Below are 23,859 nucleotides of genomic sequence, written 5' to 3'. Positions count from 1 at the left end.
TGAACAATCATTCCAATTGTAAGATTGGTCTTGAATAAGAACAATCAGATGTATGGTGCGAAAATTGAGCATATTGAGATTTTATTAAGATGTGGATTTTGTTAAGATGATTCGTTGTCAGGAGTGTAATATGTATGTGTGGACAAATGTTTTGATAGATTAAACAAGAGAAGTGAGAGAGAGAGTGAACTTAATTGAATGAATTATGAATAATGAATTTAATGAATTAAGTTATTGGCAATATCTTCCTAAAAAAATGGGTTACAGTCAAAATATTATCAACAAAATTCTGTACAAAAACTCACTTAAAAACTAAAATAAACTAGACTACAATAAAACTGTAACCATTCCATACATTAAAGGGATATCAGACCAAATAAACAGAATACTACAAAAATACAACCTTAAAGCCACCTTTAAACGTCCTGCAAAATTAATGAACTTAGTACTCATCCAAGGATCCACTCCCTCCGCCGGCCCACCCTGGAGTATACTGTATTCATTGCACCTGTAATTTACGCTATATAGAGGAAACAGGATGCACAATCCCTATCAGAAAAAAGGAACATAAATGACACATTAAATATAATAACTATGGTCAAGCTGGTCTTTCTGATCATGCCAAGAATATGGAAGGCACATGTTCTACCCACTTAACCTTTTCCCCTAAGAGTTGATTATAAATAGGACCATAAGAAATCCGGGATCTTAAATCTAAGATAACAATCGTCATATTAAATTAGGATATATTTTTACTGTAACAAAACTATCTATACAAAATAATGTTTCTCTGATGTTGTCTTATATAGAATAGATCTTTGATGTAGTTATTTCATTTCATTTATTTATTGTAATTTTATTTTATTTTCACTAGAGGTCAGACCAGTAAAATAACAGTTGATCAAATCATTGTCTCTTCAATTATGTGAAATGTAATTTAGCTTTTTTTTGTGTGTGTGTATATATTTGCCAGCAAAGGTTGGTAGAGCCACTGCTACTAATGGCTCACGCAAAAAAGTTAAGCAAGTTTGAGCACAGTTAGTAGTTAGAAGGGAGTCAATTGTTCGATGCTATTGGCACACTCTCCCTCGATGAGTCTTTGGACTCCCTGGAGGTGTCACATAATATATATATATAATGTGTGTGGGTGTGCATACTGCAGATGATGACCTTAATAAGAAGGTCTAAAAGTTGGGAAATTAAAATAATTATTTATAACAGTCAATTGTTCGATGCTATTGGCACACTCTCCCTCGATGAGTCTTTGGACTCCCTGGAGGTGTCACATAATATATATATAATGTGTGTGGGTGTGCATACTGCAGATGATGACCTTAATAAGAAGGTCTAAAAGTTGGGAAATTAAAATAATTATTTATAACACGGTTGTAGAGTCAATAATTTGTTTAAAATGAATGCTGATCACCATGTAACAGTAAAGGAAAGGATTTTGTATTGGTGTCTCTACACAAAGAAAGCCAAACCCAACAGTTAGGAATTGAAATGTTCTCAAGCAAGTGTGAGTAGAGTATTGAGACAGTATTCGATTAACATGAGTTTATAAAATAATCGCTTCAATAGCAGTCCAAAGGTAATAAATACATCAAGAGATAAGAGGAGATTAAAGAATATCGTAAAGAAAAACTACTTCCAAAGTGTAAGGTATTTTCACAAGATTTGGAAAGTCTAAGTGTAAATGTCTCTAAATCTATCTCATATTTGTAAAATTTAGAGACACAAAAACACACGTGTTGAACAGATTATTTTATTAATTACTAATAAAATAAAACTTGATGTTTCGATGCCTGTATCGAGATCATCATCAGAAGAATACAAGTGTATAAGGAACCAAGCTACATGCTCATGCCCTGTATACCGGTAAACTAAATCTCATCTCATCTTCTTTATACCCTCTTTTACCTTGCGGTGTCGAGGGTCCATTGATCATCGGACCTCAATCCGTTTACAGGATAAGGTGGTCAGCCCTATGCCCCGGTATATCCTATGGCCTGTAGTGTTAAGTTCTCAAGGACAGTTTGCCTGCTTTGCTGGATGAAAAACTCCAGAATAAACTGAGGAAAAAACCCTGCTGTCCACGCCCAAGACTGGCTAACTTGGCTATGGCTGAGGAAGATCCTTCAGCTCCTCACGTCACCGACGGGAATCGAACCTAGGACACTCCTTCCCAAGGCATATGGTTGCGAAGCGCAAAGCCACTAGGCTAACCGCGCAGCCGTAAACTAAATCTACGTAGTCAATTAATCAGTTTTCTTAGCCTGATCTCTAGTGATTAAAAAAAAATAATAATAATAATAATAAATAAAAAATAAATAAAATGAAAAATAAATAAAATAAAATAAATAAATAAATAAATACAACTACAATAAACTGCTAAAGTCCTCATGTGTTAATATTCTTCTGGATAGTTCTGATTGTTATAATATGATTTCTTTCAGTTGCTGTTGAATGTTACAAACACTTCACCAGGTGTTTGAGAACCTGGTTTGAGAGAAAATTTAAAGAGTCATGTGAAATGCTCAAACACAACCCAAATCGCAACAAAAAATGATGGTCTAACCATTTCAAGAATGTGGAGGACCCATCTTCAACCTGTATAACAACCCAAACTAGCTATAGAAAAATCCCACTACAAGAAGAAACCTGGTGAAGTGTTTGTAACATTCAACAGCAACTGAAAGAAATCATATTATAACAATCTGAACTATCCAGAAGAATATTAATACATGAGAACTTTAGCAGTTTATTGTAGTTGTATTTATTTATTTATTTATTTTTTTTTTTTTAAATTTTTTTTTTAAATTTTTTATTTATTTATTATTTATTTTTTTAATCACTAGAGGTCAGGCTAAGAAAAATCATTAATTAACTACGTAGATTTAGTTTACCGGTATACAGGGCATGAGCATGTAGCTTGGTTCCTTATACACTTGCATTCTTCCGATGATGACCTCGATACAGGGGTCGAAACATCAAGTTTTATTTTATTAGTAATTAATAAAATAATCTGTTCAATATGTGTGTTTTTGTGTACCTAAATTTACAAATATGAGTGCTGATCACCGTGTAACCTTAAAAGAAAGAGTCTCTAAATCTATGGCGTTGAGACGACTTCACAAATTGGGTTTTAAATCGCGCGTGCCTAAGACGAAGCTGCTTATAACTTCTAAGCAAAAAGCAGCTAGAGTGTGATGGTGTGAGCAAACTGTTGTGGTGTCAAGGACTGGAAAATTTAGTGATGAAAGCATGTCCCATGGTCATTAAGGGATACATGTCTTGCTTCTTAAGCAAGGAACATTTGATAAAAAAAATGCATGAAACATTCAGTGAAATTTGCAACCTCTGTCATGGTATGGACATATGACCGCAGAGGGTCCAGTTAGGCTATGTATTGTGTATGAAAGAGTCAATTCCATAGTGTGCCAAGAAATTCTTGAGCACTTTATGTTACCATCATCAGAAGATTGATGTGATGGCGATTTCCTTTATCAGCAAGATTCAGCTTCTTATCACATTTCCAGGACCACTACAAGATGACTCAGAGAAAGAAGATGTTCAAGAAGTTGCTCCAAGAGATAAAAATGACCCTGTTTCTAGTCTGCAGACCATGTGAGCATATTTTGATAAAAAAAAACTGTGAACCGCTAATAAATAATATGACCAACCATTTGCTAACAGTCATAAAAGCTAAGAGGATGCAATAAAGTACTAATTATTACATTACAGAATTAAACTGTGCCAATGGTACCATTAATATGAGTCTTGCAACAGGGCAAGTCCAAAAGGAGTGGAAGGTGGGAAAAATTGCTCCACTTCAAAGGGGGGGGGAATAAGACAGGCTACAAATTATAGACTAATCTGTGTGTGTGTGTCTGTAGGTGTTACAGAAGTTGGCAAGGACTAGTATTCAGAAATGGATTGATAATAGCAGTATTTGGTTTGTTTGTTAGGGAAAGGTCATGCTTACCAATTTGCTTTACATATTACAACAAGGTGACAAATTCACCGTCTAAAGAACATGCATATACAGTGATATACTTGGATTTTTCAACGGCCTTTGATAGACTGCCATATGTATGATAAGCTGGTAACTAAACTGAAACAGATGGGATTAGATAACAGACTAGTAAGTTGTATAGATAGTTGGTTCTCAGATAAGTATCAGTAGGTTGTATGGAGGAGTGGTATCTCAAAAGAACAAGGTCACTAGTGGAGTGCCACCAGGATCTGTTTTGGGACCATCGTTGTTTAACTTGTACGTTAATGACACTGGGACTGACTTATCAAGAAATATGCAGCTGTTTGCCAATGATGTAGAGTTGGAAAGAACTATGAGAAGTAGAGAGATGTTGTGGTCTTGCAGGAGGATCTCAATGGACTATGTCAGTGGACAAGTGAATGGAGCTATCAGTTTAATGTTGCCAAGTGCAAGGTCTTGAAATTTGGTAGGAAAGGTTGGAATGCATAGTATAAAATTAATGGGAAAATTTTGAAGGAGATGGAAAAGATGAGAGAGATCCAGGAATGATGGTAGGCAGAGACTTGAAGTTTACATATCACATTGCTGAAATAGTTAAGATCACAACAGATCGTGGCAATAATGAGGTTCAGAAGCAAAGAGGTTATGGATCCCTTGTATAAGGCTTTGATCTGGCCATTGTAGATTTGGTCTCCTGGTTTTCAAGGAAATGAAGATATGTTGAAGAGGGTCCAGAGATAGACTAACAAGGTTTACTACTAAGTCAGCATCAAGTCTATTTAATGTCAGATATGAGGAGAGTTTGAGGGAATGCAAGTTGCACAGTTTGTTGTATAGAAGAAAGAGAGAGAGGATATAAATGACACATAAACTAGTGAGGGGTTGTTACCAGATTAATGAGATTTTTCATAGAATAGAGGGGAAACAAGGGTGGAACAAGAGACATCCCAGAATGCTGTATAAAGAGGATGTGAACAGAGGAGTGAGAATAAAGGTTCTTTGCATGGAGAGTGAATGGAATGCATTGCTTTAGTGTGCAGTGAGTGCAGAAACTGTGAGTTTAAGGCATGGTTCAATGATCTTTTTGAATGAGAGATTATGGTCCTTTCACGATGAGTTCATTTCAAGATCCAAAGGGCTTGATTTTAATCACTGGCCTTGTTGGACAAGTGGTTAGTGCATCCACTCTCCAACTTACAAGCTGTGGGTTTGAATCTTACCAAGATTGTCATTAGGTAGGAGATGAATTTCATGCTCAGTGTAAGACCACTACCCTGCTTATTGGACATCTGAAGTGGCTTGAAAAAGTTGTGTTTGGTCTCCAGAGATGGATTTCCAGACCAAGTAAAAAAATACAAGGGTGATCTGAAAGGTTCTCGGCCTAACAATGAAAAAACAAATTTATAATTTCAAAACCATTTTTATTTTTCGACATAATCTCCCTTAAGACTAATACGTTTATTCCAGTGATGCTCCAGCACCATTATCCTGTCCCTGTAGTAGTTCTCAGTAAGATCTGCAAAATACCCCTCTACAGCTGCAATCACCTCTTGATTTGAAGAAAAACAATGACCAGAAAGGAAGAGTTTTAGTTTTGGGAAGAGACAGAAATCAGAGGGAGCCAAATATGGGGAATAGGGTGGATGTTCCAACAATTCATAGTGCAGATCCCTTAATTTTCCCATTGCCAAAACACCTTTGTAAGCAGGTGCATTGTCCTGATGAAAGATGATTTTTTTCTTCTGCAAACCGGGTCTTTTCTCACGAATATTTTCATCTAGTCTGGTTAAAAGATCAGAATAATATTCCCCAGTTATTGTTTTACCCTTTTCAAGATAATTAATAAACAAAATGCCTTTAGCATCCCAAAACATCCATGCCATGACTTTTCCTGCTGATGGAACCGACTTTGACTGCTTTGGTGCTGAACAACCGGCTTCTTGTCCACTGTTTTGACTGCTGTTTGGATTCTGGTGTGTGGTGGTGGTGAATCCAAGTCTCATGCATAGTAATAAATCGACGCACAAAATCAGTTTTATTCTTGCTAAAATGTTCCAAGCACTGTTCAGAGATTTTATTTTCATGCAAGTGTGTTTTTGATCTGCTGTGAGCAAGTGCGGCACCCATCTTGCACAAAGCTTTTTCATTTGCAATTCTTCATGCAAAATATATCCTACACGTTCTTTCGAAATGCCTATAGTCTCAGCAATTTCACGCACATTGACTTGCTGGTCATCCAATGCCATATCGTACACTTGATCAATGATTTCTGGTGTTGTTACACATTTTGGATGTTCTTCACGTGGATCATCTTCAAGGCTGGTATGGCCTTGTTTAAACTTCGCAGCCCATTTCTTAATTGTTGAAAATAAAGGAGAAGAGTGCCCATAAACTTTTATGAACTTCAAATGAATTTCTTTTGATGTTAAACCTTCTTTCACAAAGAATTTTATAACCTCACGATACTCAATTTTATCCATTTCAAGGGATACAGACAGCTGTATAAAACAAACTATTTGATAGAATGACTTGCAATTTCATATGAATTCTTATGACAGATGTACCAACTTAGAAAAAAAAAAATTGTGCCAATAGTGTTGCCATCTATGATCAAGGCTAAGAACTTTTCAGACCGCCCTCGTGTGTTCATGTGTGTGTGTATATATATATGTATACATATATATGCCGATGAATTTCATATTCTTTAACGTTCCTCGCATTCAAGAAACGGATAACTGACCTAATGTGTGTGTGTGTGTGTGTGTGTGAGGGACGTCCAGAAAGTAAGTTCCGATGGGCTGTCCAAGAAACAAAAATATACTTACAAAAAAAACTTTATTGGAAATTAAAGTAGACATCTTTCACTACTTTTCTACATAATTTCTGCCACTGTTCAGGCACTTATCATAATGGGGCACACCAAGAGTTGTATACCTTCCTCGTAGAAGGTTGCCGCCTGTGACGCAAACTACGTATTGGCTGCTTCTTTGACCTCGTCATCGTCTTGAAACCGCCAGCCACCAAGGAAAGATTTCAGATGTTTGAACAGTGAAAGTCGCTTGGCGCAATGTCAGGACTATATGGGGGATGATGGAATTGTTCCCAGCCGAAAGTGCAGAGAAGTTGTTGTGTTATGCCAGCTGTGTGTGGGCATAACATAACAAATGAACGTGAAACGTCTGGAAATTGCAGCGAGAGTGATGTTATAGCGACTCCCCTATTCTGTTGAATCTTCTCTTCAACTGAACACACCAAATCGTCAGTCACTAAAGGTGGTCGCATGCTCCGTTCATCATTGTGCACACCTGTCCTTCCTTCATTAAAAGGTCTTGCCCATCTTCGTACTATTGAATCACTTGTGTGTTCTCCATAAACCTCAATAATTTGCCAATGAATTTCATATTCTTTAACGTTACTCATATTCAAGAAATGGATAACTGACCTAATTTCAAATGCGATGGATGATTCAATTTTCCTAGACATTATAAACACACACACCAAGAAGCGCACGCACTGCGAGAATGTCTGAAAATGGCACCAACACCTTGCTAAGGAGTCAACAAACTCTCAGCATGCATGTGCACCATTGTGATCGCAGCACTGTAGTGAAAATATTTAAAAACGGAACTTACTTTCTGGATGTCCCTCGTATATATAAAATTAATAAACAGAAAAAAGAAAATTATTAGCACACCCACAGTACAAATGTACTATAAATTTATGAAAGCCTTTCATTGGTGGGATCCACAAAAAATAAATAAAAATAATAATTTAGAACTTAATGCCTCACTTATGCTAAAGGCAATTTGCAAGGTCTCTAGAACAGAATTTTTTGCACTATCACCAACTAAATTTACAAACTTCCAAAACATGTTTGTATGGCATATGAAAGAAGATTAACTGAAGCAATAAAGCAAAACCATAGATAATTCTATATTTATGTTGCAAGTAGAAGAAAGGGTGAATATGGAAGATTGACTTTAGTTGATGGAGATGGAACACGAGTCACATCTGCTGAAGATAGCGGAAATGTTCAATGAGTATTTTGTCAGTATATTTCACGTGTATGGGGGGGGGGTTAAGAATAGTGTTACATAGCAGTAAGGAGGAGGAAAGAAGACCGACAGTTCAAGAACAGGAAGAGTTTAGAATATTACTTAATTTTGATGTTAACAAGGCTGTGGGACTGGATAGGATATCATCATGTATAAGAATGTGCAAAAAAACTGGCAGTGCCCTTGACTTAATTGTTCAGCTGAATAATAAAGTGTTAGAGAGGCTGGTTGAGACAGAATACAAACCTGTCCTGATTGATGAGAATGGAAATTTTTCAGGAGAGAAGCATGGGTTTGTTAAGGGAAGGTGTTGCTTTAGTAACTTGGTTAAATTTTATTATAGGGTGACTAGTGTGTTGGACAGAAGAGATTTATCTCGATTTTGCTAAAGCATTTGACTGAGTATCCTATGCTAAACTACTGTTGAAACTAGCAGAATGAGAATGGATAGTCATTTGGTAGCTTGGTTATAGGAATGGTTGACTGACAGGAGTCAGCAAGTGATGTATGGAGGTGCATTATCCTTTTTTAGGACACTGCACCTGTATATGCTAGAAAGGTGACTAATGTGTACCATAGTTTACAGTGTGAAAGTAGATATTGAATTGTTTGTTATCCTATCCTATTCCCTCAGCCATACAGCTGGTAGGGTAGCTATATGCTACCATACTAGAGAGATGATTACGAGTAAGGTGGTTTTTCCGTTGCCTTCTTTGCTGTATTGTTTGCTAATGATGCTAAATTAGCAAGTGCAATGTCAAGAAGTTCTTGTTGTAACAAGAGAATTTGAATAGGTAGGTGCTTTGGGCTGAAGAAGGGGGATGTCATTTCAGTACTGCTGAGTGAAAAGTTATGCACTTTGGTCAGAGAAGACAGAAGGAGGTTTACCATATTGAAAATTTCATTCAGGAGGTAGAAGAGACGTGGAATCTAGGGATCATGGTGGATAGGGAACTGAGGTTCAGGGAACACAATGCAAAAAAGTTAAGGGTTACCAAAAAAATTGCTGCTACAATGCAATGAATGTAGTGTCACTCTATAAGGCACTAATCAGGCCTCATTTGGATTTCTGTGCATTTATCTGGTCACCTGACTATATTGGCAATAAGAAAACATTGGAGAGAGTGCAGAGGCAAATAACTAAGACATGAGAGGTGATATGATTGAGACATATCACCAGATAAGTTGGTGAGAGAACCCCATCAGATACAGGGAAGTTATTGCATAGAATAATGGGTGATGTGAGAATGAGAGATAATCCTGGAAACTGTATACAAAGGTGATGTAAGGAAAGTGAAAAGGAAATTTTTTGCTTGGCAAGAGGTGAATGAGTGGAATAAATAGCTGGAGTGAGTGATCCAACATTGAATGAATTCAAGGCAAAGTATGATTAGTTATGGTCTGTGTGAGTATTCAACCTCTACATGATGAATCTTTGGATTCCATGGAGGCTTGAAAATAATACTAATATGTCTACACACTTTATTATTAACATTTGACCTCCATGGAGTCAGAGACTCATCATGGGAGGTACACACTATTGTACACAATGCTCATCCAACCATGCCTTAAACTGATTCAGTGTCTACACCCACAACCCACTCAGGCAATGCATTCCACTCACCAATGACTCTCCATGCAAAGAACCTACTCCTCGCTTCTCTTCTCACCCCCCCCTCCTTATACAGTTTCCAGTGATGACCTCCTGTCCTACCCTCCTCCCATTCTATGAAAAATCTCCTCCATGTTGATGCGATAACAACCCCTGACTAGCTTATATGTCTCAATCATAGCCCCCCTTCTCTTACTCCTATTCATGAGGCTCTGTAACATTCTCTCAATCCGTCCTCATACTCCACATTCCAAAGACTACTGACCACCTTTGTGAATCTTCTCTGGACCCTTTCCAACATATCCTCGTCACCATGAAAACTAGGTGACCAAATCTGTGCATAATAATCCATATGAGGCCTGATCAAGGCCTTATACAATCATAACCTCCCTATTTCTGCATGTCAGGATCCTCTGCATCATTGCCATTATCTGATGTGACATCTTCACAGCTTGTGCAATGTGGCCCCTGAATTTCAGATCCTTATCCACCATTACTCCTGGATCTCTCATCTCCTCTACTTCCCCACCAAGTGTATAATTTGTATCCCATCGTTGCTTACCAAATCTCAAAACCTTACACTTTGCAACACTGAACTGACAGTTCCACTTACCATCCCATTCATGAAATCTATTCAAGTCCTCTTGTAAGGCCATAATATCCTTGACTCTGCATTGTTCTCCCTGGCTTTGCATCATCTGCAAATCACTAGTCAAACCCATCCCAATATATTAACATACAAATTGTACAACAATGGCCACAAAACTGAGCCCTATGGCACATCACTAGTGATTTTTCTCTTTCAGGATACTGCACCCCATATACAACTTTCTGATACCTATCCAATAGCCAGTCACTGATCCAACTCAGAAATCTGTTATCCAATCCTATCTGTTTCAATTTATATAAGAGCTTGTTGTGTGGCAGTCTATCAAAAGCCTTTGCAAAATCTAAGTACACCACTGTATATGCATCTTCCCTATCCAAGGGATCTGTCATCTTGTTATAGTACATAAGTTAGTGAAAAATGATCTCCCCTTAACAAACCTGTTTTTTATATGCTAACATTAGAGTATTTTCTTTTTTTAATTCATATGGCATTCTATGGGAAATATATGTATGCATAATCAGCAGTTATTTTAAGCAAGAATATGATTGGAGGAGTTACTTGTAACAATAAATATAAATATCCTGTTAACATAAATGGTTTAACTCGTTGCTTGGAAGAAATTTCTGAATGTTATAAATACCTTAAATGAACCTCTTCACAAAAACATGCCGACGATCCAAAGATAGGCAGAGGGCAATCAGGGATGCTACCGATATCCAGCACTTACAAAATAATTTGAATAGGATGGAAATTTGGACAAACAAAAATGACTGTCAGTTTAATGTTAGTAAGTGTAAAGTTATGCACTTCGGTGAGATGAGATTTCCAGTGGCATATTTTTTTTTTAATTATTATTTAATTGACACCTCCACGGAGTCCAAGGACTCATCAAGGGAGGGCACCTGCTCTACAACTCAGTCTCCACCATTCAATCACCAACTGACCACAACTACACCAACGCCATCTATCACCACCCACCACTGGTATTTTCACAGACAATCGCAAATATCCATGTCCACAGCGGGATTCGAACCAGCAAACTTCTGGCTGAAGAGTGGATACGCTACCCATTCAGCCAACCACGCTGGCAATCTTATATTATATATATATATATATATATATATATATATATACACACACACTATATAATATTAGTGGGGTTATGTTACAAGAAACTGATGAGGCTAGGGATCTTGGAGTAATGGTGGATAGGAATTTGAAGTTCAAAGGTCATATAGCAAAAGTTGCAAATACAACTCAGTTGCCTCTTGTCTCAGTTGTTCAATGTTGCCTCTTTATAAGGCCTTGAAAAGACCACAATTGGATTATTGTGTGCAGATTTGGTCAATCTCCCAGGTTCCGAGGGGATAAATAAGCTGAGGACAAGGTGCAAAAGAAGAGTTACAAAAATTATATCCGAATTATGGAATTTAGATTATGAGAACAAATTGCAAGTAATTGGATTACAGACTGATTAACAGGAGAAAGAGGAGTGACATGATAGAGGTCTATAAACTTCTAAATGGGTGTTATAGGATATTGTCTGATGAAATTTTTTGTTATATGGAAGGTGGGAGAGAACCTGGGAGGCATTCATGGAAGCTAAGTTTGTTTGCAGTCAAGAAAGGGGTATGAGCTAGGTTTTTCTCACAGAGCAGTGAGTGAGTGAGTGCATCTGGTGTGAATGAATTTAAGGGAAGATATAATAGCTGATTTAGGTGATTTATAGCCTCTCTTGATGAGTCCTTGACTCCCTATAGGTCTCAGATAATAATAATAATAAACTATAAAAAAGAAGCACAAAGGGTTGTCTTGCGATAAGGAGTGGACTGAATTAGAAAAAAGGCAAGTCCAGGGGCATGCCAGTAGTGTCCGACGCCTGTGTGCAAAACTTTAGTTGGCACCCCTATACCCAGTAGCACGCCAGTAGTGTCTGGTATTTTTTCTAATTCCTGGTGCCTGTGTGCATTGCACACATTGCACATATGGCCGGCGTGCCCCTGGGCAAGTCATTAATATCTAAACACATTCTGTTGAACAGTCAGGGATATGAGCATTGTAGAGACACCACAACACAGTAGATATGAGGACAGTAAAAGAAAAGTGTCACATTAATGTAACATTAAAGAGCAAAAGAGAGGTCCCAACTTACTAAAGCAGAGAGATACAACATTTGTCAAGAGGAAACCCACAGTTACACACAAAAGAAAAACTATCACTTCATGTTTGTAGGCTTGAGTACTAAGAAAAGTAAGATCAGGAAGATGGTTTATTTTTTATTTTTTCAAATCATGATAAAGGATTGAATCTGGAAGAGACTAAGTCAACTCTCTCTCTATAATATATATATATAGAGAGAGGGAGAGAGAGAGAGAGAGAGAACAAGTAGTAGATGAAAAAAAAAAAAAAAAAAAAAAAATTGCAGAAGAGATAATAAAATGGGAACTCATTCAGAAAGCTTTATGTAAGACTCAAGATGTCAATAACAGTCTTTCTTTGAATATCACCATAGCACTTGTATATGGAGGGGGGGGGAAGGACTAAAGAGATTTATTATGGAACCTCTCTGGTAGAATGAGGATATAAGAGATGCATGTAGAAGCAGCCAATCTGAATCAATATTATAGATCAGTCTGCATTTTCAAACATTATTAAATTACTTTTTATATGCATTTTATATAATTTATATAATTACCCAAGTTTAAATTATGAAAGCACATTGCAACAGCAAATGCAAAATTCAGTTTTCACAGAATCATTTTATGGAATAATTCTGTGGAAACAATAGGAATTTGTATAATTTTCCTTCTATAGCAGTTGCTATATAGTTATGTCAAGGAGCGTTAGCTTAAAATACAGTTATCTTACTTAACAACATGCAGATACAACTATTTGACTTAATCATAAAATTTCAATATCAGTTTAAGATATACACAAATTACACTACACTGGAAGTATTCCTATCTGAGAAACAAAGCAAATCTAAAACTGAACAATTATTCATGCACTGTTTGTTCAACTGTGTGCAGATCTGGTCACCTGTGGGATGAGGAAATGGTGAAGAGGATCCAGAGACCAGTGATCAAAATGGTGAGAGGCCTCTGGAATGCTTCTTAAGAGGAGAGAAAAGTTTATGAAATGCAGAAGTTGGCTGATGGGCAAAAAAACAAGAGGGATATGAATGAAACATTTAAGTTACTGAAAGGGTTTTAAGAACTGACAGTTTGCTTTAGAAAATTTTTATGAACTTTATGAACTTTTATGGTTAGAAGGGACTAGTTGGTTGGTTGGTTGTTTTGGATTTACAACTTAAGCAATTCAATGGGCATCATCATAAATCTAATAGACAAGCTTAGATGTTGAATGTTATCCATAACTTATTTTAACAGTATTAACACTATCAAATGAACTATTCTATAAAAAAGATGTTTATTAACTGGTTTATATTTTGTTGGTTTGAACATTATTCATAACTTAATTTTAACAGTATTAACAACACCAAATGAACTATTTTTTTTAAAAAAAAGATGTTTATTATTATTATTATTGGTTAACTCCATGGAGTCAACAGACTTATTGTGGGAGGCCCACTCAACCAGCAGCATGTCTATCATAATGAGCGTTGAAGGCATTTACACTACCTGCATTTGCAATGATGTTATTAAATCGCTTATATTTTGCTGGAAATATAAGCCAAATATACACCAGTTAATAAACATCTTTTTTATAAAATAGTTCATTTGGTGTTTGTTGTTAATACCATTAAAATAAGTTATAAATGAGGGAATCACCATGGAGTCTTCAGACTTCATGGCAATTCCCATTCAATAGTAACTGTGCTTTTCAATTTGCTCTTTTGCAATTTTTTCTTTCCCAAATAGAAAGGTTAATGCAGCACTGAAAAATTGCATTAAACAGTATACCAGTTTAAAATACATTTATATGAGCTCTTGAAATCGGCTGATCTAGAGCTTCTGGAGCTCTACTGTGCAGGCTGTTTTTTTTTTTAATCATTATTTTTTTCAAGGTTTTCAAAAGAGATCCTAATAAATATTAATGGAATAATTCTTTAATGAAGTTTAAAGTTCTTAATAAATTAAAAAGTAGTGCAACATTATTGCACAACTGAAACATGCATGTCTTGTGTCTCCATTAAGACAACTTATGAAGTCACTTGTTTACATGGAGCAGTAAGAAGGCAAATAACAAAACATTGCTTCTGAACTTCTTACATAATCACCTAAGAAGAAAAATAAAGCTAGAAATTAAGTTCTGAACATTGACTTCTTTAAACAAGAAACCTATTGTTTAAATTTTTAAAATTTTTACATTCCTAATAATCTTGTAGATATGAACATTATCTGGCAAAATATTTTCAGTCTGTAATACAAGAATAAGCTGAAAATGACTCCTGTTGCCTTATAAAATCCTAAATGCTGTACCTGATGACCTCTTTTTTTTTTTTTTAAATCAATCCTCTATAAAAACCATTTTTTTTTTGTTTTTATTGCTGCTGCTATTGAAGAGTTTAAGGAGTAGCCAGTCGAATGAAGTAAATCAGGGGAATAAGTCTGGTGAAATTCATCAGAAACTACTCACTGTATGTGATATTAGCAATGTCAGAAGATGGGTTAGTAAGAGTCTCTGCAGCTCAGTTGGTAAAGATGAAACCCTTTGGCCAGAAAGACCTGGGTTTGATTCCTGTCCAAGATGTCCAGAACCTTTCATTTAACTAAATAAAGATGAGTTAGCCGGTCTCATACAAAGATAGTTGTTTTTTCACCCAGAAACTCAAGTTTTTCATCCCCCAGAAGAGACAAACTGGCTCTATGAACACAGATCTAATCATATAAAAAAATTATTTCACCCCCCCCCCCCCCAACAACAGCAGACTGAGACAAGCTGGCTGGGGTTTTGTGAGACTTAAAAACTAAGCAAAAATGCTTAAAACCTCATTTGAAATCAGATATAACCTTATATCAAAGTTATGATGGAATTTGTCCTTTTGCAAAGAATGGAATGCCTAAGTGAGTATATTTTCAGTGAATGAGACTTAAGGACAAGTACAAAAAAAACAAAAAAAAAAAAACAGTATAAGCATCCAGTGAGTCATAGGACGTCAATGTGCTTGAATAATAACCACAACAAGTAAGCAAATGATTACAGACAATAACAGATGTAAACTGATCATATATTATGGGATGAATGAAGAATTTGATGGCCTGAAATCCCTGCCCAAGATTTAACAAACTAATTTTTTTAACCCACTTTAGGCCTCCAAAAAAAGTAAGGGTGGTGATCTTACACTGAGTAATGCAAATCATCTACAACCTAAAAGACCATTAAACAAAAACAGTATTATATCGATCAGAGCTCAATTTTTTTATTGTCAATTTTCCTTGTTAAAGGACTTATTGAGTGATGGTAGATTTGTAAAAATCTGCTGGCTACAAAATTTATAACATCTTTTATTGAACTCCAGCTCAGTTTCACTTTAAGAGATCCTAAATAACAAACTGCATTAAATTCCATCCAGCCAGAGCAGGATTCTTAATATCATATCTCAAATAATAGTGAAATTTTGCCAATAAAAATGCACCAATCAAAACTAAACCACATGGGCATGTGTATATAATTCATACCCTACCTAAAGCTTTGGAACACACTTCTTTTTTTCTTCTTTTTTGTGGCATCTTGTATCTCCAAGAGACAGATTCTCTACGGTCTCACGGCAAGAGAAGATAACCAGCCTTCTCAAGGAGCATCCATTCTTGTCAATATGTCTGGACTCAGTGAATAATAACAACAGCAAGTAAGCAAATGATTACAGACAATAACAGATGTGAACTGATCATACATTATGGGATGAATGAAGAATTTGATGGCCTGAAATCCCTGCCCAAGATTTAACAAGCTAATTTTTTTTTTTTTTAACCTGTGGATTTCCATTTATTCAGCACACTGCTAACTGTGGATGTCAGAAACTGTGAATTTAGGCTTAGGTGCTGGTTTATGTTCATACTTAAATTTACTGGGAGATCTACCAACTTCAAGATCCACCTTGGTAAAACACCAGAAATATATCTGCTGCCACAATTATGATCAGTCAGATCTAGCTGACCATGCCTTGGATACATTGCACAGGATCAGATGGGAAAAAATCTACTATGCTTCATCACAGCAAATACAAACTTGAAACTTCCTAATTGGAAACTTTTCTTAGGCCTCCCCCATCCCAATAGTACCCTCCTTCATAGGACGTTACTCAAATTTAATCTAATTTCTTCCACTTCATGTGTTGTATTTTTTTGTGTGTGTTATTACAATTTAATATTGTATTCCAGAAGATGTCTCTGTGACAGATGAAATACTGGAATAATTAAACCTGTTGTTTAATTATTTCTCTGTGCTGTATTTTTCCATTAAATTTAAGTATGAATGTTTAACTGCTTCATGACAGCTCATACAGACATTTGAGATCATTTGAGGACATCCTCCTCAAATGATATCCAACTATCACTTTCCTTTGAAACAACTTTTCCATGCTCAATATTCAACATAAAAGTAAAATGATTTCCAAGCAAGTCATTACCGACCTATTACTATACTATAGTAATATATAATACTGTATTGATTACTGTATTATACTACTATAAGGGATATAATGTAATATTGTATATTACATTGTCACATTCATTTTCCTACAGAGGGATAACTTGTAACTAATCTTAGGATTGTGCAGGTGGCTTGATGTAGTTAGTTCTTTCAAAGACCAAAAAAGTAATCTAATTTGAGTCTGGTGAAGAAAAAATTGATAGAAAACTAGTCCTAGTCTAAAAATATTATTTGACACCTCCAGGAAGTCCAAGGGCTCAATTGAGGAAGGGCACCTGCTCCACAACTCCGTCTCCACCATTCAATCACCAACTGACCACAACTACACTAACGCCATCTACTGTTGATCCCCACTGCTATTTCCACAGACAATCCATGCCCATAGCGGGATTCGAACCCGCAGCCTTTTGGCTGGAGAGCGGATCTGCTATCCACTCAGCCACCAGGCCGGCTATATACACCAAAAGATGATGAAATGTGACAAAAGCACTTCATATCAAAGTGATTATCTTAGTTCCTTAAAATCCAAGAAAATGAATTTATTCCTTTTGGTTTGCAGTTGTGTTATTCTGAATATCTAATGTCAAAGCTTAACTCCAAATCGGTCCAAGCACAACCAGAACCAGCTCTAAGTTTTCTACCACTATAAGCAAAAATTTTAGACAATTGTCCTTAAGGGTCAAAGCTGTATAACTGAGAGGAGACCTCCACATAGCCTTTAAAGGAATGCGGAGAACCGACCAGTGCTTCTGACCTAATGTCCAATCCTCACCTTCTCGTGGTGCACCCTGTTGGGTATCTACCTGGATACTGAACGAATGAGGATTGGCTGGGAATTTGGGATTTAGCCGACCAAATTGTATTCTTATTGGCTTAAACCAATATACAAAATGATGGTACAACATGACAAAAAATTTCATGCCTGCTGGGGCGTTCCCCGGTTAAACAAGGCCCCGTTGTTTTCGTCAGGGAATCAGGGTGAACAGCGAAAAGTCAGCTACTGGAACAAATCTGAAAGCGCACCTCAACTCAACATCACCAGAGTTAAAGATTGGTACTATCAACATAAGAAGCCTGAATGGCAAAGAAATGGAGCTAGCTGAAGAATTAGATAAGTATCAGATCGACATAATAGGGGTGACTGAAACAAAAAAGACCAAACTGGTGAAATCTTTCCGAGCAATAAATACAAAATGTTATACTCTGGAAATGACAATCAAGGAAAAGAAGGAGTAGCCATAATATTCAACACAAAATACAAGGATAATCTTCTTGAATGGCAGGCAGTCTCAAGTAGAGTGATGTGGGCAAATATCAGAATGGGGAATTGGACGATGAGACTTATTTGTGCCTAAGGTCCCACAGAAGGTTCTACTAAAGTAGAAGTGGAGGAATTTTTTGATGCTTTAGAAAAAGCAACTGACACAATGAAAAAGGAAAAGTTGGTCCTTGTTGATGATCTAAAAAGCAGAGTAAAAAATTATTGTCAGACATACAAAAATATTTTTGGAAAATTTGGAGAAAAGAGCAAAGTTAATAATAATGGCAAATACCTGTTGGATTTCTGCTCAGGACATGGACTGGTTATTACTAACACCATGTTCCAACATAAAAATGTGCAATCTGGTGTGTACAAATTCACATTTTTATGTGAATTTGTGCACACCAGAGTGTACAGACGATTTGAAATTGGAAGCGATCACTATTTAGTCTTGAGTAGGATAAAATTGAATTTCAGATTGAAAAGAATAACATGTAAGAAAGTTTTAAAGCAAATAAAAGTTGAGCAGCTCTCAGATGTGAACTGTAGATAAAAATATACAAAGATTACTGAAGAAAAAATGAAAGAGTTTGAGAACAGGAACCAAACCTTGGAGATTCAGTGGCAAGCCTTGAAGAAAACCCTGATTGATTCTGCCAGAGAGGCATGTGATGAGGTTGTCTGCAAGGATAGAAAAATCAAAACTCCATGGTGGACGCAGTAAGTTAAAGAGGCAGTGAAGGAAAAGAAGAAAGCATATCAAAATTTCCTGGCAAATAAGTCAGCTTTTGCTCAGAGAATACAGAGAGAAATGTAAGAAAGCTAAACAGTGTGTAAAACTAACTAAACAAAAGTCATGGGAGGACTTTGGCAAGAACGTAGAAAATAAATATCAAGAAGGTGGTAAGATATTCTGGAGGTTGTTGAAGAAGCTTAGAAATGGAGGAAAGAGTGCTGTAAAAGGAGTTAGAGTTGATAAAGGTGACATGAAAACAGGAGAAAAAGATATCCCTCAAGTATGGAGTAATTACTTCGAAAAATTGCTAAACGAAACAAGCAGTGATAAGCACAGTGGTAAAAAAACACTGACCAGGCATGCAGTCAGGAATACATATCCATACCTGAAGTAGAAAATGCCATCAAAGGCTCGAAATGTGGAAAGGCAGCAGGAGTAGATGATATTCAACCAGAAATGCTGAAATGTTGTGGTATAAAAGTCTTATAGTGGCTGCACTGCATAGTTCAGAAAGCCTGGACAGATATATCAATGGTATCAATGGGGCAAAGATGGTATCAATGGGGCATTATATCAAGCAATACTTAGTCTTTATTTGAGTTGTAAGTCAGCAGTTAGAATTGAAGGAAGTACAGGAAGATGGTTTAATGTTAAATCTGGTGTGAGAGAAGGATGTACATTATCCCCTCTGCTATTCATTATCTATATGGATCACATTATGAAGGAAAGTGGTATTAAATATGATATCAGAATTGAACATGTTAATGTCAGCTCATTGCTTTATGTGGACAATGTTATACTTCTAAATAAATCCGCTACAAGTTTGCAAGATTCCATGGCTAAATTGAATAACTGTTGTAATAGATATGGTATGAAGGTCAGCATTAAAAAGACAAAGAAAATAGGTAGAATTGTTCAAAATGTTAACTGCGTTGTGAATGGGGAATCTGTGGAAAAAGTAAAACATTTCAGCTACTTAGGCACGATTTTTAGTGAAGATAGTAAATTAAATATGGAAATAGACAACAGAATCAACAAAGCTGGTATGATAGGCAGTCAACTGAATAAATTCATATGGAATAAGAGAGAAATTAGTCGGAACACTAAATTAGCTGTATACAAGACAGTGTTCAAACCAGTTTTAACTTATGGATCTGAGAGCTGGGTCAGAAGTAAAACACTTGACCAAAGACTAGAGACCGGCGATATGAGAGTCCTGAGAAAGATTAGAGACGTGAACAGATGGCATCAATGGCAATATCATATTAAAAACAAGGATATTAGGAAAGAACTTGACATTGTCAGCATCCAGGAATGCATTAGCAGAGCTAATCTCAGGTGGTATGGTCACTTAAACAGAATGGGTGAGGAAAGATTAGCAAAACAAGTGTTCTCTGTCAGGTTGGCAGGAAAACGACCCAGAGGAAGAACAAGATATAGGTCTTCCTTTGTGCCGTATCAATGGATTGATATGGCACAAAGTGCCTTAGACAATAGAAATATAAAATCTGATAATGTTGGAGTCTTGACAAGTAACAGACTGATTTGGAGGAAAATTGTAAATAGAAAGTTATTAGTGACTTAAATTTTTCATGTAGTGCTATCATATCCTGTACACCCCTTGAGGGTAGATGTCAGGAATTTGATGACTTTTGCATTTTTTACTTCAAAAAAAAAAAAAAAAAAAAAAAAAAAAAAAACTATTTTATGAAATATTTTTCCTGATAACGTATTGTTAAGTTATTGTTATTTTAACACAATCACGATTACAAAATTACAATACTGAAGATTTCGAAAAGAAAAAAAAATTTTTTTTTTATTTGTGTGTATACTGATAGAATACCATTCTTGAAAATGTGTCAACCCAAACATGTACTTACTCTTGCATGTGGTAAAAAGAAAAAATTCAGATCGATTTTTTTTTTCTTTTTGCTGTTCATTTGTGGTTAGATGTCAAATTATTTTCCTTATAAAGAGAATAAAGTGAGGAATAAGAGCCTATGTAGTGCAATTGGAAGAATGAAGGAACATTGCACCCTTTGATTGATAGAGATCCGAGTTCAATTCACGCCCTGATGAGAGGAATCTTTATATGTACTTCTTTTTTCAATAGAAGGTGAGTTAGCCAATCTCATACAAAAATAGCAGAGTTTTTTTCTCACAGAAACTCTGATTTTTCATCCTGCATACAGGCAAAGTAGCCTTTGAGAACAGAGAGAATTTACAGGAAAAAAAAAACTTTTGTCTGTAAATTTTTGAAAGTTGTGTGAAGGTGTTGCTTGAAAGTGGTGTGAAGGTGTAGCTCTTTAGCTTTTCAAAAGTACTCTGGATGGGATAGGAATAGATGTGCTTTGGTGTTGTGTGTGTCTGTTGGGAAGGGGAGAGGACATTTAGCATCTTTTTTTTAAATCTCTTTTATAAAGCTATTAGCCAAAAAAGTGTGATAGAGGTAGTTAAGTTCTGTGGCAAGAGCTGCAATGACTAAAACAAATAATCCTGTCTCTTTGTTGTTGGACTAGATGATGGCATGATTGTTTATATCTTATCTTCCAGTGTGTGTGTTGGTTTTCTGTATTTCTATTTATATAATATTAGAAGGTGAAAAAATTAGAATTAAGTATTTTGTCCATTACAATTTGAACTGTTTCCTATTCTCATTATCACTCCTGTATCATAAAAGTAGTTGTGCTCTGAAAGTGGTTTGAATTAATAAATATCTTTTTTTTGTGTGTGTGTGTGTGATTTATTGTTTTGGTGTGATAATGAAACAGAAAGGCTAGACAGTATCTCCTATAGAGAAATATGACTAGAAACAGATGTGAAACAACAAATCAAACTGAATACAGAAAGAGCTGCAAGGCAAATGTTTTTCTGGCAAAAAGAATCCAAGAAGTCATGAAGGAAAACCACATCACAAAAAAAAAATAGATTAATATATTTAAAAAATAGTTATTTTTTATCCTCTCTGCACATGATGTCATGAAAGAGTACCTCATCTGTCCTTAGCCATGTCCAAGAAACAAACAGCAAAATTTGTAAAATTTTGAAAGAAAAACAAAACCAAAATGATTTCAGATTTCTTTGGCAAATATCTGGAAGTAAAAAAAATAAAATAAATAAATAAATAAAATAAAATAAAAAATGGGCCAACCAATGATTGCTGAGAGTGGGGTGGAACTGGATAAACTGTGTTATTGGGAAACTGACATTTATTTTTCGGAAAGGGGGGGGGGGAAATAAACGACTTCTTAAAATATCTCATGACCAAAATAATTATATGAATAAAATAATTAAATACATATATAATATTGTATGTTCATAAAAGCATCGTGTGTGTGCACACAATCTTTAATATGGAAAAGCTATTGATGAAAACTGAATCGAACCATTGTATGGACACATTAGAAAGAAAGTGATACTGGCTGTTAGGAATACTTACTGTAAACAAGTGTCACTAAATTTGACCTGGATAACCATCACCATTCTACTTTCCCCTAGGTCTCCCTGGTCTTCGTGCATATTATAGATTACCTTCGAAACCGTATTTAATAAGTGCTTAGATATTTCAACTTACCTAGAATAAGATATCCTCGAAAAAATTTCTCTTCTCATACGAAGGTAATCTAAAGATACTACACATCATTTTAATTAAAATGCATTAAATTCGCATCATGCTCAACATTTCTCCCTCCGTTCACTTGAACAAGTAACGCAGCTGACCCTGCCAGTAGATTACGTGTCAAACCCGCTATACTATCCTGCTGATAATATTATATGACTCACAATAGATCCAATACATAATTATAGCTAAAATAGAGGATAGTATTTCACATGAAGTTCCGAGGTAAATATTCATATTAACAGCAGAATGCAAATACCTTGACATAATATTAAAAACGTGTAAATAACTTACCTTTAGCACTTCCCCTAAACATTCAGATAGCAATTTGCTCAAAAATACATCAGTCGACTCTTTATTTAGTTAATTAACAGAGATACATTTTTTAAGGAAAATTAACAGATCATCGCACCTTCACAAACCTTCTTAAAATTCTCTAAACATGCTCAGAGAATCGCCATGCATGTGGTAATGACGTCACTGAAGATCAAATATATACCATTATTTTATTTTATGATAACCCCACATATGAAAAGTCACAAGACCTACGACACTACAGTGCCATAGTGGGAAAAGGAAAAAAATGTAGCCTGTTGATATGTTTCTTAAAGAGTGGGAGGTTGCACTCAGTGGGAAAAACAGTACTGGGGAGATTGTTCGACAGCATAGTGGTGTATGCAGCTGGACAGCGTATGGATATTGGCCAGTGGCTGCTCAAGTTCTTCCATAGTAAGAAGAAAGCAAAGGAATGGAACACAGCACTGAAACAGAGCACCTATGATAAAGTGACTGAGGGGAGTCTGTGAGGGGTTCGTCTATTAAGCGGATTTCTCTCTTCTGAATATCATCAACAATTCTTAGCGAGGTCTTGGGTGCTGTACCCCAAATGTGGGAACACCACTCTAAGGTTGGCCAGTTCTGAGACATAAAATGTTAGGAGTTGAGCGGAAAAGAATGTTTAGAACGGAAAAGAATGCCATGGTTTTTAGAAGCTAAGGAAGCTATATAAGTAATATGTTTGTGCAAGGATAAACTGGGTGTGAGTCAACCCAAGAAGATAAAGCTGATCTTGAAAGGAAACTGGAACATTATCAAAAAATGAGAGGGGATAATGGTTATGGAAGATCCTGAGGCATGTAACATTAGAGCACTAAAGCATTTATCGAATGAGAAAGAGAAATGAAGAATGCTGTCGTTGACGAACCTGTGAATAGGATTCGAAGTTAGAGAAAGTTCAGTGATGTGAAGGAAGAAGAGCGTGATTAACTGCACACAGAACCACGGGGGGCTTCAGCATTGATGAAGAAATCTGATGAGAGGAAGCAATCCACCATGACACACACACACACACACA

At 36.0% G+C, this 23,859-nt stretch overlaps 1 protein-coding gene across 2 annotated transcripts in view; it reads right to left on the bottom strand.

Moving 5' to 3' along the window:
- TM9SF4 (transmembrane 9 superfamily protein member 4) overlaps positions 1-22,973 on the bottom strand; it is a 211,655-nt gene extending 188,682 nt beyond the window's left edge. The window contains exon 1 of one of the 2 annotated variants that reach the window (XM_090391928.1): positions 22,800-22,973. The gene's annotated coding sequence lies outside the window, so the exon portion shown is untranslated. Of the gene's footprint in view, positions 1-22,460; positions 22,595-22,799 lie in introns of those variants that run through there. The other variant, XM_090391929.1, reaches the window with a different exon arrangement.
- Between the last annotated feature and the right edge of the window lie 886 nt (positions 22,974-23,859).

The sequence above is a fragment of the Typopeltis vanoorti genome, chromosome 4 (genome assembly GCF_054136105.1).
Source record: "Typopeltis vanoorti isolate ZY-2024b chromosome 4, IOZ_Tvanoo_1.0, whole genome shotgun sequence".
NCBI lineage: Eukaryota > Metazoa > Arthropoda > Arachnida > Uropygi > Thelyphonidae > Typopeltis > Typopeltis vanoorti.
Note: the sequence above shows the minus strand (reverse complement) of the source record. Positions and strands in the feature narration are given on the sequence as shown.